This window comes from Mytilus californianus, unplaced genomic scaffold (assembly GCF_021869535.1).
Source record: "Mytilus californianus isolate M0D057914Y unplaced genomic scaffold, xbMytCali1.0.p SCAF_8, whole genome shotgun sequence".
In the NCBI taxonomy this organism is placed as follows: domain Eukaryota; kingdom Metazoa; phylum Mollusca; class Bivalvia; order Mytilida; family Mytilidae; genus Mytilus; species Mytilus californianus.
Window position 1 is genome coordinate 88,096,878 of NW_026262734.1, and position 14,507 is coordinate 88,111,384.

Here is a 14,507-nt window from a genome sequence, read left to right on the forward strand (position 1 = left end):
ATGACTGGTAGTGGACGAAATAACGGTGTTGTCCGAGATGATGGCCGCGTTGTTATTGATGGACATTTCTCACCATTATACCATTAACAGAGGTTTTTCTCCTTACGGCATAATGCTGACCCAGATAAACAATCAATGGCAGCATAGTTCTCATGTGAGAAGTGACATCCGTTAGAACTATCGCTTATGTCCTGGAAAAAACACAAAGTTATCATCTAAATTTGTATTTCGATATCAGGCAAGTTATTCGGAAACAACCTTTGAAAACCTTCCATTCGTGAAACTTTTTTTTAACCACAAACAATAAATACATGTTTTCAACGAACATAATTGGTGAACATTTAAAAAAAAAAAAAACAAAAAAAAAACATATAAATACACTGAGATAAAATGCAATGAACACAAAAAACAAACTTTATTATATGACAATATACAACAACATTCTCGATTTTATTCATTTATGTTATGTGGTTACAGTTTGTTAGTTTTATTTTATTTTATATTTCATAGTGATTATATGTAAGCAAGGACGTCAGCACTGCAGTAGACTTTTTAAAGCAAGAAAATATAGAAGTAATTACTATGGATAAAAGTCGTTATGGGATATATTTCAATCTTTCTTAAACCCGATTACACAAAAGAGTAAGTTCACGTAAATGTGCCCAAAAGATAGTTTTTGATGGGACCAAAATACAACAACTTTCACATAGAAATATTTGTGGTGTTACTAATAATACACAATAACTTTTTTTGGCAAATCACATGATAAATTACGAAGGAATGACCCCTTAAATAAGTATAATATATATTGTAACGTCAGTTCTGGTCCAATTTGTTCCATACCTGAAAACATTATTTGGCATTATTTACTTTTGCCACAACCCCTGATCCAGAATTGTTTGTGTCTTATTTGTTAAACAGACATCTTTCTTTCACAGGTCAGTTTTCTATTCATCCTTTACTAAATTTCTCAACATTAAAAGTACGTTATTGGTGGCTGTTCTAGAGAAGTATGTGAATAGCTTTTGTGGATTGAAGGAAACTTAGAGTTTAACATATTGCATATGAGCCTGTTTTCTTTTTTGATACATTTGTTGACCTCTAGATGTCTGTTTGTGTGTGGTTGGGTCTCATTTCATTCATACATGTATATATCTATTAAACTGGAATGGTATATCGCGGCTATTTGTATAATTTTACTAGTCACCTTGACAGAACATGTGAGCTTTTATCCCATTTGAAGACAAATTAAGGTAAGAATGAATATTAATGTTGAAATCAAGGTATTTAAGTATAAAAAAAAAGATGTTTTATTTTAAGACTTCATAGGGATATGGGCTTATATTACCTATATGCACAGTTTATCACCTTAGCCTAACAGCTCATGGGATATAAAAACATGGCAGGAATGTGAGTCCATTTTCCCTGTGAAAATCTCGAATAAAGATATTGTATTTTCAATTTCCTATTTATAAATATGCTATTTTTTTTTAACAAGGGATCTTTTAAATTATCTTCTATACATGCATTTTTGTAGATTAATGTATCAATTTGGAGACACCTCCGGTCAGAATGGGGACGTTGAATCCTCTTAATGAGATATCGAGAGAGTTCCACACAAACTCTGTGATGGGTCCGTAAATGGCCCGTTGCAAGTCTTAATTTTTGTACTTTTGTAATACCCATTTGTACCCTAATTTCCAAATGCCATTAAACATTTCCCGCTGATCTTACCAATCGAACCGCCATTGAAAGACTTATATATTGTATATTAATTGGAAATGCTCTTGCCCTAAACATGTATGAAATATTTGCCGCTGAACGTCAAGCAAACAACAATCAATCAATTATAATGTTTGAATTATTGCTAACGGTGTACTCCAAATTACTAGTTACTGGTTTTATACAGAACAGCTGCAACTTACATCACATCCATCTTTGCAGTTTTTCAAGTATGAATATGGACCATTGGTAAATATGAAAAACGTTTCCTCAAATGACAAACTACTTGTTCTCTTTACAAAGTCACATGATCTGATCATTTTCTTCCTTCCGCTTCTATGACCTTTAAAACAAAAGAGTACAGTGCTTTATTAGTTGACTATACAAATTTAATGATGTTTATTTGAATGTAAAAAAAGTTTCCCCAAGCAGTCTTTATATATTACTATTTTATATTATGATATTTTCGTTGTCAGTCAAGTAATATCTGCAAATATCTATAACACAGTAGAAAAACATCATAAAACATGAAAAATCGTTTTCTACTTTTGACACACACCTATCCATTTAAAATCAAAACGGAGTGTCTAAATCGCATTCAGTAGAATATTTTAGTCTGTTCCGGGAAAAAGGCAGCATATCAATAATCACACCCTATCGGCATTGTTTCCAAAATTCGAAATTAATCAAGTTGGTAAAATCTAAAAAAATGATCGACCAGTTTAAAGAGAAGGGATTTTAAATTACCACTACAAGGGGTACAACAAACTAATTACGGACCCTTCAAATAGATGTTTTAATGAATTTTGAAGATGAAGAGAGCTTTGCACTAAAAACCTTTATATGATGTATCGGATTCATCGTACTTATTTCTACATGAAAAGGCTAACATGAGCAACAAGACGGATGCTAGATGTGGAGCAGGATCTGCTTACCCTTCCGGAGCACCTGAGATCACCCCCAGTTTTTGATGACTTTGGTGTTGCTCAGTCTTAAGTTGTCTATGTTGTGTTTTGTGTACTGTTGTTTGTCTTTTTCTTTTTTAGCCAAGGCGTTGTCATTTAACTTTCCCATATGAGTTTGAATGTGCCTTTAGTATTTTTCGCTTCTCTTTTAATCTTTGTTCTTTCGGTGAAATGGTAGTCCAAAAACTGTGTTTGTTTATCAAAGATCGATAAAAGCTCGAGGTGGTTTCTATAATTTTCTATTTACTTACCCATAATAACATACTGTTGGCCGACTTGAAGGGTCATCCCACACATAGCACCATTCCCTGGAGACTGGACAACGACTTGCCGGTCAATACGGGTGTGAAGGCCCTATTGTTAAATGAAAAACAAACGGAATACATTTGTAGTTGTTATTCTTTTTTCGTTTATAAAAAAATTATATTGTATTTGACATTTAGATCTTGAAAGACGAGAAAAAAAAGAACATTCTCCTCATTTTAAATCGATTTAATAACATAATCAATGATAATATCAGATTATTACATGGCATTTTTCAGATCAAATGTATTATCAGCCCAAGAGCCGAAGGCTCGAGGGCTGATATTGATCAAAGGCTGATAATACATCTGATATAAATAATGACATGTTATGATCTTTTTATCATATGCTTAAACAAAGGAGAAAAATAACAGTTTAATATATTGATCCTTTTAAATGGTTCTCAAGTAGAAGTTAAAAAAGTGAAAGTTTACGGACGTCGGACTCCAAATGTAATACACCCGATATGAAATCTCTCTATCATATGCCTCAACAGAGGAGAAAAACAACAGTATAACATATTTTTATATTGACGATACAAATAAATTCAACAAAACATAATGAACACTGTTTCGAAAAGTCAACATTTGTAAAGTAACTTTCTAAATTATGCTGGAAACTTTGAAAAATGCATTTATTGTATCATTTGATTTATTTTTTGGCATTTTACATAATATATTTTCCTGTTTCCTCATAATTGTTTTGTATCCTACTTTGTAATGTTTTTCACTGATCACGTAACATTGAGGTGTATTTTCCGGAATTTGCCGAGTAATGCCGGAATGCCATACGATAACGTAACGAAAAGGCATGTGATAATAGTCGGAAGCATGTGATAATTTTTTTCATATGATAATTAACATTCTCTTATGGTTGTGGCCTGTTATCTATTTCTTGTATGAATAGATATTTCTCGTATCACACTGCACGGATTGTGATACGAAAAAATGATACGAAAATCTGCGTTAGTTTGATTGGCTTATCCAGCATCACAAGACGATATTACGGCATTTCCATTGGTTATTCGTTAGGTCAATGATGACTTTCAAAGGTTAAGACGATGTACATTTCGTCCATGGCAACGGACATTGTGATTTCATCAACGATATACAAAACACTCACATATTTCACCTGACAATCTTCTTTTTGTCAAATGTTATTACATTCTGAAGCGTACAAAAAGTCTTAAAATGTCTGATGTTAAAGTTTGACACCGGAAAAAGACATATGACGTCATACTGGAATATGCAAAAGACTAGATCAACATTTCGCGGAATTTTTAATTGTACACATTGAGAGTGTTGACCATAAGAGAAATAGGTTTAACAACTTGCGAAAAATTGGATATCGCTTGATATCAACTCTCGTTATTTAATTGAAATAGTAATAATAAACTCGCCGATGGCTCGTTTAATTATTATATTGAAATTAAATAACTCGAGGTGATATCAAGCGATATCCCATTCTCACTCGTTATGAAACCTATAATTCAGATACTTGTTTTATTTCTTACCTTCAATTTTTTTAATGGGTATAAAAGCCTTTCACATTCACACAATACCGATAAAAATACGCATTACAAAATGGGGTTTCGTGCCTCGTTTACAGTTGTAAAAATTTGATATTAAATTTAAACAAATTTTAGAAAATAGGCAATATAATTAGAAACGGATTTAGTCCTTAAGTTATTGTAAAACGTTTTATTTTTTGAACCGCGAAAAATAATTGTAAAGCATTGATAAGCTACGTTAATATCTGTTTTATTTATTTTTTTCGGGGGTGGGGGTACTTTAATTTTTTAATATATTCTGAATGTATACTTGTTACATTAATATGTCCGTTTACACATAGTTTGGTAATTACAATGTACACCTTGTGTTCGCCTTGAAATTGGTATCATACGTACAATATATATATTTGTTCACTACACTCATCACTGGTTTGGATAGGTTTTCTGATTTAGTTGCTATTAAAACCCATAGTCAACAAGTGAAAGACCCTATATTCTCAAAATATTAAGGAGTACTAGTAACCAAATTTAATCCCGTGCATTTAACGCCAACATAATTATTTCTTACACCTACTTGAGGTAAATATTGAAAAGCAAGCACCTTTCCCTTTTCGTTTAGATTTGGAAATATCTAACAACAATAGAAAAGATCAATGCAATTTTCTTTGACATGTGACATTTTGTTTATTTACATTTATAAATTTGAACATCTACATGTATATCATTGTAATATCTGGATATCTATAATTAGATTTAAACGTTTGTACTACCCACTACTATTAACTATATAGTTCCTTCAGTTGGTGACTTCTAAAAAATATATATGTTTACCTTCATTTTATACAACACCTGCATTGTATATTTCCTCACTGTTTCATTATCATAAAAATCACCAGGTGGGCCTTTTTTGACTTGTTCCTTCAACACTTTACCATAAAACACTAAAATAATTGTATACATTTGTGATTGGATTTAGTATATCAAAGCCGTTGGTTTTTCTGGTTTAAATTGTTTCGGATTTTACAATGCCGGACTCTTTATTGACCATAATGTATATGCTCATTGTTGAAGGCGTACGCGTGGAAATGTGGATAATAGACAATAGACCATAACAGGCAAGCTTTAGCCTCTACATTATTTAGTTTCTGGTGGAAAGTTGTTTTATTCGCAATCATACACACATCTTCTTATTTTCAAAAGTTTTCTTATAGAAACTGTCATCATTATCCTTCCAATTTCAATGTTATTTATAAAATCAAGGGACACTAAGATATTATAACCATGGTTTCTATATGGGATGCGCAATGACGTTTCACGGCCCAAGCCAGACGGAGTCATGTAAAATGATGTAAAATTCTTAGAATTCTTATTTATATTTTTTTTTCATGGGGTTAATTGAATTTAAGTGCAACTCACTTCTGTGAAGACAACTCAACATCAATATAATATATTTCATTTCAAAATGTAACTTACCAAAATCAGCAGAACAAAACTGACTTTGTGGATGCTGCGGGAAGCAGGAACATCCATGTGTACCACTTGCCGTCCATGTTATAACAAGCAGTACAGTATTTACCAATAACATTAAACGGTTCATTCTAACTGTAGTTTCACCACCCTCAAGTATGTACTAACAACATGAAATTTTTTCATTTTTATATCCATGAAATACTTGGTTTGTATAGTATTATAGGATTATTTTGGCGTTATTGACGGGTCTCTCCCATATATGCTTTATGCGTACAATGGTTGAACTTTTAACACTTGATATGTAGAAAGTAAGAATAAGATGTAATAAATCTGATATTCTATTCTATTTTATTATATTTTAAACAAAAAAGAATATGGTGTACATGTACATTATAGTTAATCTTTTTTATGCAGTTTGTTCATTTTTACCAAACATATTTCAAAATGGAAATTTAAAGAATCAATAGCATTCGATTTGACAATAAAAGATTAACTTTAAATCTCGTGAAAGGAGAAGATGTGCGTACTTTATATAATTTTACATGCATCCGATATCTGAGTATACTGATTGGATAAATTTTGATGTCACATATTCTTTATTATTTCAAGATCCCATGCGTAAGTGTTTTACATCCAAAACAGAGAGAAACACATTTGTATTACAGTAAAAGTACATTTAAATGTTTAAACGGTACTCTTTAGCTTAACACAAAAACCGCGCTTATGAATTACATTTCTAGAACCTATTATAACCATTTTTATTGTTCTAGGGTTACTACTGATTACAGTAGTTGTCGTCTGTTTATGTAGTTCATACGTGTTTCTGGTTTGTCGTTTTTATATAGATTAGACCGTTGGTTTTTCCGTTTGAATGGTTTTAAACTAGTAATTTTTTGGGGCCCTTTATAGCTTGCTGTTCGGTGTGAGCCAATGCTCCGTGTTGAATGCTGTACCTTGACCTATAATGGTTTACTTATATAAATTGTAACTTGGATGGAGAGTTGTCTCATTGGCACTCATACCACATCTTCCTATATATAGAGAGGCATTGATTAGGGAATATATTGCAAAAGTCCACCTAAATATCCGTACTGAAAAACCCTAATAACAACTTTTCTTATCATACCCAATTGAAAAATAACTGTTCTCTAGTTGCAGTCTACTGTAGCCATTAATGTTAATTTACCAAAACATAAATGCTAATTTTTAATGTAATATAAAGTTTTCGTGAACTAGTGGTACTGTTAGCACTTTTTATTTTGATTTCCACTTCATGTTTTGTCTTTAAAAAGTGTGGGGTATGAATGCAATAACACAAATATCCACATTATAGAAATTACATAGATATACGAAGATGTAGTAAATGTATGAGTGCCGATGAGACAATTCTCCATCCGAGTCACAATTTGTAAAAAGTAAACAATCATAGGTCAAAGTACGGCCTTCAAGACAGATCCTTGGCTCACACCGAACAGGAAGCTATAAAGTTTCCAAAATGACTAGTGAAAACCATATACACAGGACCATACACTGAATGAATAAATTTTATCTATGACACAATATAAATACAATATGTAAAACAAAAAAGACAACTATAACCTGGGACAAAATGGCGTTAGATAAAATACCGTACACAAGTAATTACAAATACAATAATTTTGTTGTTAGGAGTACAACAATATTTCTGGTGATCATATTTATTTTAACAATAGTGTAACCGTACGACATGTACATGTGTAGCAGTGAAAATATACCATAAAGTCAGATATAAAACTGCACGAAATGGTAAATGTTAAACAGTGAAACAAAAATCCACCGGACAGCTATTTTACAAAACAATAATAGAAAAACAACATGAACAAATATGACAGACAGCAGCTATAACTCAAACATCTGACTTGGTACGTATTATTTGTTGTATTCTTAAACGTACCATAATTTTTGTATCTGATTTACAAGTGGAGGGTGGAGTTAACGCGTGGCGTAGCCACAAGTTAACTCCACCCTCCACTTGTAAATCAGATACAAACATTATGGTACGTTTAAGAATACAACAAATGATTTGTGACTCGGACCGTTCCGAGTCGGCCCGAGTTTTTCTACGACACGTGGCTTTTAAAAAGCTCCGCCAATGAAAATCTTGTTTTTTGGGGCGAAAAATTTTAAATTGATCACATTGCAAGCTGATGCGGACATTTAACTTGAAGATGGAAGAGCCAGCAGATTGCGGAATGAATGTAGCAGAAATTGACTTTTTGGATGTCGATATGGTTGACGATGTAGATGACTTAACTTTTCACAAATTTGCCAGAATGTGGAAAATGAATAATTTGCATTTGCAGGGTTGCAAAACCTGACATTGACTCAGGCACTGCAAAACTACCAGCAAGGTAATATCGCCATAAGTTCCCACTGCCCAATTCTGGTATATAACGCCCGTCAATTATTTTCAGTAGTTTTGTTCAATTTTAAAAAGCAAAAACCAAAAAATAGCAACGCCGGCAGTAATTTTATCATTCTAACCAAACGAACACACCGCTTGACGTGGCATATTACAATATTTTATTGTTACAAATTATGGTTTCATGTCGCCAGTTAATCAATATAAACCTAACAATTCAAATTTACCTATGCAGAAATTAAAGGTATATCCGTTTTAAGACGTATTTTTCCTGAACGAATTTAGGGTGACGAGGGTGCGTTCAAGTGGTTAGATTTTGTTATCATTGCCCACATGAACTCTACCTTTGATTTGTGTGTCACAATATATATTTTAAACTTTGCAGAATAAATTTGTTAAGTACAATTCAAGGCCCCCTTTCAGGTGCTATAAAGCTTTTTATGCACTTCAGAACTTTCGTTTAACTGTTTCCATAGCAGGGGCGATTCCATGTTTTTTAAAAGGGGGGCGTAATTCAATAAAACGGATTATATACCGCTGAGCGGAGCGATGCGAAAAACGTTTTGGACCATTTTAATGATAAAAAAATCATATAAATCGTGAAAAACATGGCGAACAAAGGGGGTGTACGGCCTCTACGCCCCCCTCCCCCTCGATCCGCCACTGCATAGGAGCATTAAGGCAGAAAACCAATTGCGCCCAATAGTTTCTAGAATCAAACACTCCATCTTCAAAATATTTTATAAGTATATACAATTATAAATTTGAAAAATCTGATAGATCATGTCAAAATATGGGTCAATTTTTAGGCCAATTAAAATTAAGATAGTAATTTTATCCCCTCCTACCCCATAAAATGTTCACCAAAAAATTATGAGAATCAACACTTTTTTGCATTTATGAGGAAAACTTATGTGTCTAGGTAAAAAATACAAAATAAAATAATCGTCCCTCCCGCCCCTATTTTTCGACAGAAGGTGGATGAAAATCTATAAATTTGGTCACTTTATAAATTTCGCCCCCCAAAAACACGATTTTAATTGGCGAATAAGTATTTTTCCGAAAATTTAAATATTACGTTCAGCTGTCAAAAAGCTTTTTTTCGAGAAATAAAGATCCAACTTTTGTTTTATTTTTGCCTTTATTAAAAAAATATTTACGTTCAATCACATGCGGTTTTTTACACAGCCTCTAGCTATAGGGTGCGTTTGATTGATAAGTTGTAGAACATGGCCGACTTTATGTAATAAAATAATATCCGTTTCAGGAGGATTGGAAAACGGAACAAGTTCGATACATACACATGCCGTCATATTTTTTAACGTTTTAGTTATCGGGATTAATATGGAATCTTTTGAAATTTGAGACAAAATACAGCTTAAGTTAGATTTTCGTGTCTTTCTTTTTATTACTATTTCCGTTTTTGACTTATAGTTAAAAATCGACGTTTTACAGCAAATAAACTGACCCCCAAGTGCTCAATGAATATTGCAACATTGACAGGAATTGGTGTTTTAAACTCCTGGTTGATAAACTGGTATTGAACTGAGAGAGATCTAGAGTTAAATTTCCTATTGGATATTCCTAATAGAGTTCCTATTGTATTGTTGAACAATATCCATTGTCTACCTATTGCGCAGCTCGTCACTGTATTATACCTTGGAGAATTCTATCACTTTGATTAAAACACAGCTCTGGAGATTAAACACGCATTCCTCGGTCAATGTTGCAATATTCACACATTTTGGTTATCTGCTGAAAGTTTCCGTCACTGTCTGAAGTATTCTTTAATGACAGCTCTAGTTCGATTGTGCGGATTTTAGCTGTTGTGATTCGTAATTTTCGCAAGTATCCCTCGATATTATCGTATGCAATTCAAACATCGGGGGCGGATCCAGCCATTTTTAAAAGGGGGTTCAGACACTATACAAAAAGGGGAGGGGCTCCAACCATATGTAACATACAAAAGGATTAGTTGTCAAACATAAAGGGGGTTCCAATCCCCGGGATCCCCCCTGCCTGGATTCGCAACTGAACATATTGGTGGGATTTTCATTTTTACGCATAATGTTTAGACAAGTTTTATGTTGTAATTTAGTAAGCATATATATACTTATTTTATACCCTGGAAACGTAATCAACTAAGGCATAACTTTTTCAGGTTTTAGACTTTGCCAAATCATGGTTTCTTATCAAATGACTGCTGTTGTTATCGTCCTATTGTCTTATGTTTAAGCTGTACATAAAAGGAGATATATAGTAGCAAATGAGACAAAATTTAATATACAGCTCTGGAACAGCGCTTTAATTGCTGTTATTCATTCATGAATCAGATATTTTCAAAAAGCCGAGGTAGCATGCAGTGCCCTCTTACTATTTTTTAATAATGGTAAATAGAAGAAATCTAAAACATCTTTGTTTTTTGATAAATATGAATTTGTGGAAACTGGTTTTGTTAAAAAAAAAATATACCATCAACCTTCAAATGCCATTTTAGTGAGTTCATGATTTCTTTATTGTGTACCTTGGGAGAAAAATGAGGTCCACGCGACTCATGCCACTCACGTTATAAATATTACACATATTATTGTTACAAATTAATTGATGGTATTTATGGTTTATCATGACCCATTGTAGGGTGTGTTTTGATTGGTTAAATTATTTTTTTCTATTTTGTAAATTACCCCTTAACTTGAAAAGTTTTGTTTGCATTAGTCATTAAAAAATAAGTGAATAATCTGATAAATGTTCAGACCATTGCAACAGTAAATTATGAAGTTTATGATGAGAGCTATATGTCCTGCTACCCTGATTTAAAAAAAAAATGTCAAGAAAAAAAAAACCGATTTTATAGTAGGAATTCATCACAAATTCAACATGCAATTCAAAAAGGCAAGTTTTTGTTATTTATCCTTCATTTCTGAAAATCTTGAGGGTGACAGGACACAGCTATTATCATTAACTTCACAATTTTTAATTTAAATTGTCTGAATAGTTACGAGAGGTTAAGATTCATTTTTTTAGAATGGGTTTCCACTGTGGTCGACTGAAACACTTTAAAAAAATTACATAAAACGAATCGTTTGATATTTCATTTAATTAAAGTTGTAATATATAAACCAATCAAGCACACCCTACAATGGGTCAAGATGAACCTTAAAGAACCGCGAGAAAATTCATATCGTTTGGCCATTAAGAAATGTTATGGTTTTTAAAGGACAAAGGTTGTCTAAAACGATTTCTTGCTTATTTTTGTAAATTCTTGAATCCGTGTTGTCAGAAGGCACATGCACACATTTACATTGTACGCTGACTTATGGTAAAATAGTCGAGAAAAACGACGTGAACCAATCTAGTGTAAAGTGATTTGAAGAGTCTTTGAAATGTTTAAAAAAATCTAAATGTAAGCAAAATAGATATATTTTACTTCAATTATTTTTCAGATAGCAGTAATGAATTGGAAACCGATAGCTATGGGGAATTCGTTGTTGATAGTGAGCTTGGTCAAAATAAAAGATTCGGGCCGCCCGTTTCAGAAGAAGACCTTTCTTTAATGATAAAACAAACTGAGAATCAGAACACTAAAAATAACACAAAATGGGCGTTCAACGTTTTTGAGAAATGGCGTTTAAGTAGAGAAGGGGTGGTGCCAGAGCTTCTAAATATGAATTCAGAGGACATGGACTTCTGGCTGCAACGTTTTATCGTCGAGGCACGTAGAAAGGACGGAGTGGAGTACCCACCAAAGTCTCTATATCTCATTACATGTGGATTGCTACGATATTTTAGAGATGCTGACGTGAACGATAAAAATTTCTTAGATGAGTAGAATCTTAACTTCTGTAAATTTCGAAAGGTTATGGATGCTCGTATGAAGATGCTGATAGAAAAGGGAATCGGATGCGAGATTAAACAAGCAGAATCAATAATCCAAGAACAGGAAGAATCGATGTGGAGAGAAAAGGTGTTCGGGAAGGAGTCGGCAGAAATGCTTCAACGAACCATGTTTTTTTATTCCGCCAAACTATTTGGACTGCGTGCATGCAACGAACACCATGACCTACAATGCAGCCAATTTGTTGTTGGGGATGAAAATGGTATACCATTTGTGCAGTTTATTGGAAGACAATCAAAAACCTTTAAAGGGGGACTTGGTCACATGAATATCACCAATAAGAATATTAAACACTAATGTAAACCAGGTAATATTATGTTATTTCATCAATAGTTTGACAGAATTTTATATCATTAAAATTTCATCACAACGCTGTGCATATAATAAATCGACTAACAAAAAAAAAAAAAAAACAGAAACAAGAAACACACATACATTGGAATTGTACAAATAATCCTGTCAATATGAAGTGAAATTGTAGCATAATTTTTTTTTTTGTATCTTTTTCTCAACTTTATAATTTTTTGTAAAAATATACTCAGTTTTAACAAGTTAAGGTTTTTGTTAAGTATGCCGTCAAAACATTTGAATAACTTTTATAATTCACTTGTTTTTTCTTTTACAAGTCTTTTCTTGTCCGTCTGTCCGTCCGTTTGTCTGTCTATAGCGCGATTCCATCGGGTCTCTTTCGAAAACCTTTACATGTTGTTAATACCAGGTGGAAATGTGCATATCGTTGCGGGAATTTAATCAGACTATATTTGAAGGAGTCACTTGATGTCATATTTTTTCATCATTTGTCACAAAATTGTTCTGGAAAAACTCTTCTTGCATTTTAAATCAAATATCCTTGAAACTTTTCATGCTTGTGTATAATTATACATGTATAAAGATGCGCATACCGTTTCGGTAGTTGACCTGACTATGTTTAAGGAGTTAATAACCTTTATTACTTAAAACTGTTGATCCTTTGTGACAAAATTGCTGTGAGCGCAACTCCTACATTTTAAATCGGATTTATTTGAAACCATGCTTGCTTATTATTATCTTGTCTGGGTATTTCATTTTCGTTCGCCAGTCAACTGACTTAAACGAAACATTTGAAATACTGTTAAAGTGCGAAACATACTCTGAAAATCCTCCTTGTTTCTTATGAAATCTCATTATTTTATTTTGTCTTTATTAAAGTAGGTTTTTCGCTTTCCTTAAATCCATCGATGTTTTCCTTTATCGGGGGAACGTTCTATCGCTGATTTCTTTAAAGTCCACCTTGACGCATTAGCAAACGACGGAAATTTTTATAGGAGAACACTCAAAGGTATTCCCTGAACACCAATACGATACGGAAATCAGCCGCTTGTCATAAATAAGTTGAAGTCATTTATGAAGGTGATTTGTACCAAGGCAGGATTGTCCGGTTACTTCACAAATCATAGCTGCAAACGCATGTGTGCAACACAGCTGTACAATGCAGGAGTCGATGAGCAGGAGATTATGACCAGGACAGGCCACAGATCTCAAACAGGGATAAGGCAATACAAGAAAACATCTGCCGAAATTTCAGCGACCGTGTCGAGAATTTTAGACCTTCCATACAGTAGTTCAAGCATTGAAGATTCTGCCGAGTCGTCTGTAGCTCCACAAAAGAAACTTCGTACTGACGGAATGGAAGAGGATATTTCGGACAAAAGGTGTAAAAATTCCAGCAGTGGTCAAATTTTTCACGGATGCAATGTTTACTTTCATGTTTAAACATGGAAAAGAACCATAATGTTTAAACAAGTTTTATGTTGTAATTTAGTAAGCATATCATATATATACATATTTTATTCCCTGGAAACGTAATCAACTAAGGCATAACTTTTTCAGGTTTTAGACTTTGCCAAATCATGGTTTCTTATCAAATGACTGCTGTTGTTATCGTCCTATTGTCTTATGTTTAAGCTGTACATAAAAGGAGATATATAGTAGCAAATGAGACAAAATTTAATATACAGCTCTGGAACAGCGCTTTAATTGCTGTTATTCATTCATGAATCAGATATTTTTAAAAAGGCGAGGTAGCATGCAGTGCCCTCTTACTATTTTTAATAATGGTAAATAGAAGAAATCTAAAACATCTTTGTTTTTTGATAAATATGAATTTGTGGAAACTGGTTTTGTTAAAAAAAATATACCATCAACCTTCAAATGCCATTTTAGTGAGTTCATGATTTCTTTATTGTGTACCTTGGGAGAAAA

General features: G+C 33.0%; 1 pseudogene; it reads left to right on the forward strand.

Moving 5' to 3' along the window:
* The first annotated feature begins 12,359 nt into the window (after positions 1-12,359).
* Positions 12,360-14,220, forward strand: LOC127712886 (uncharacterized; annotated as a pseudogene).
* The last annotated feature ends 287 nt before the right edge of the window (positions 14,221-14,507 follow it).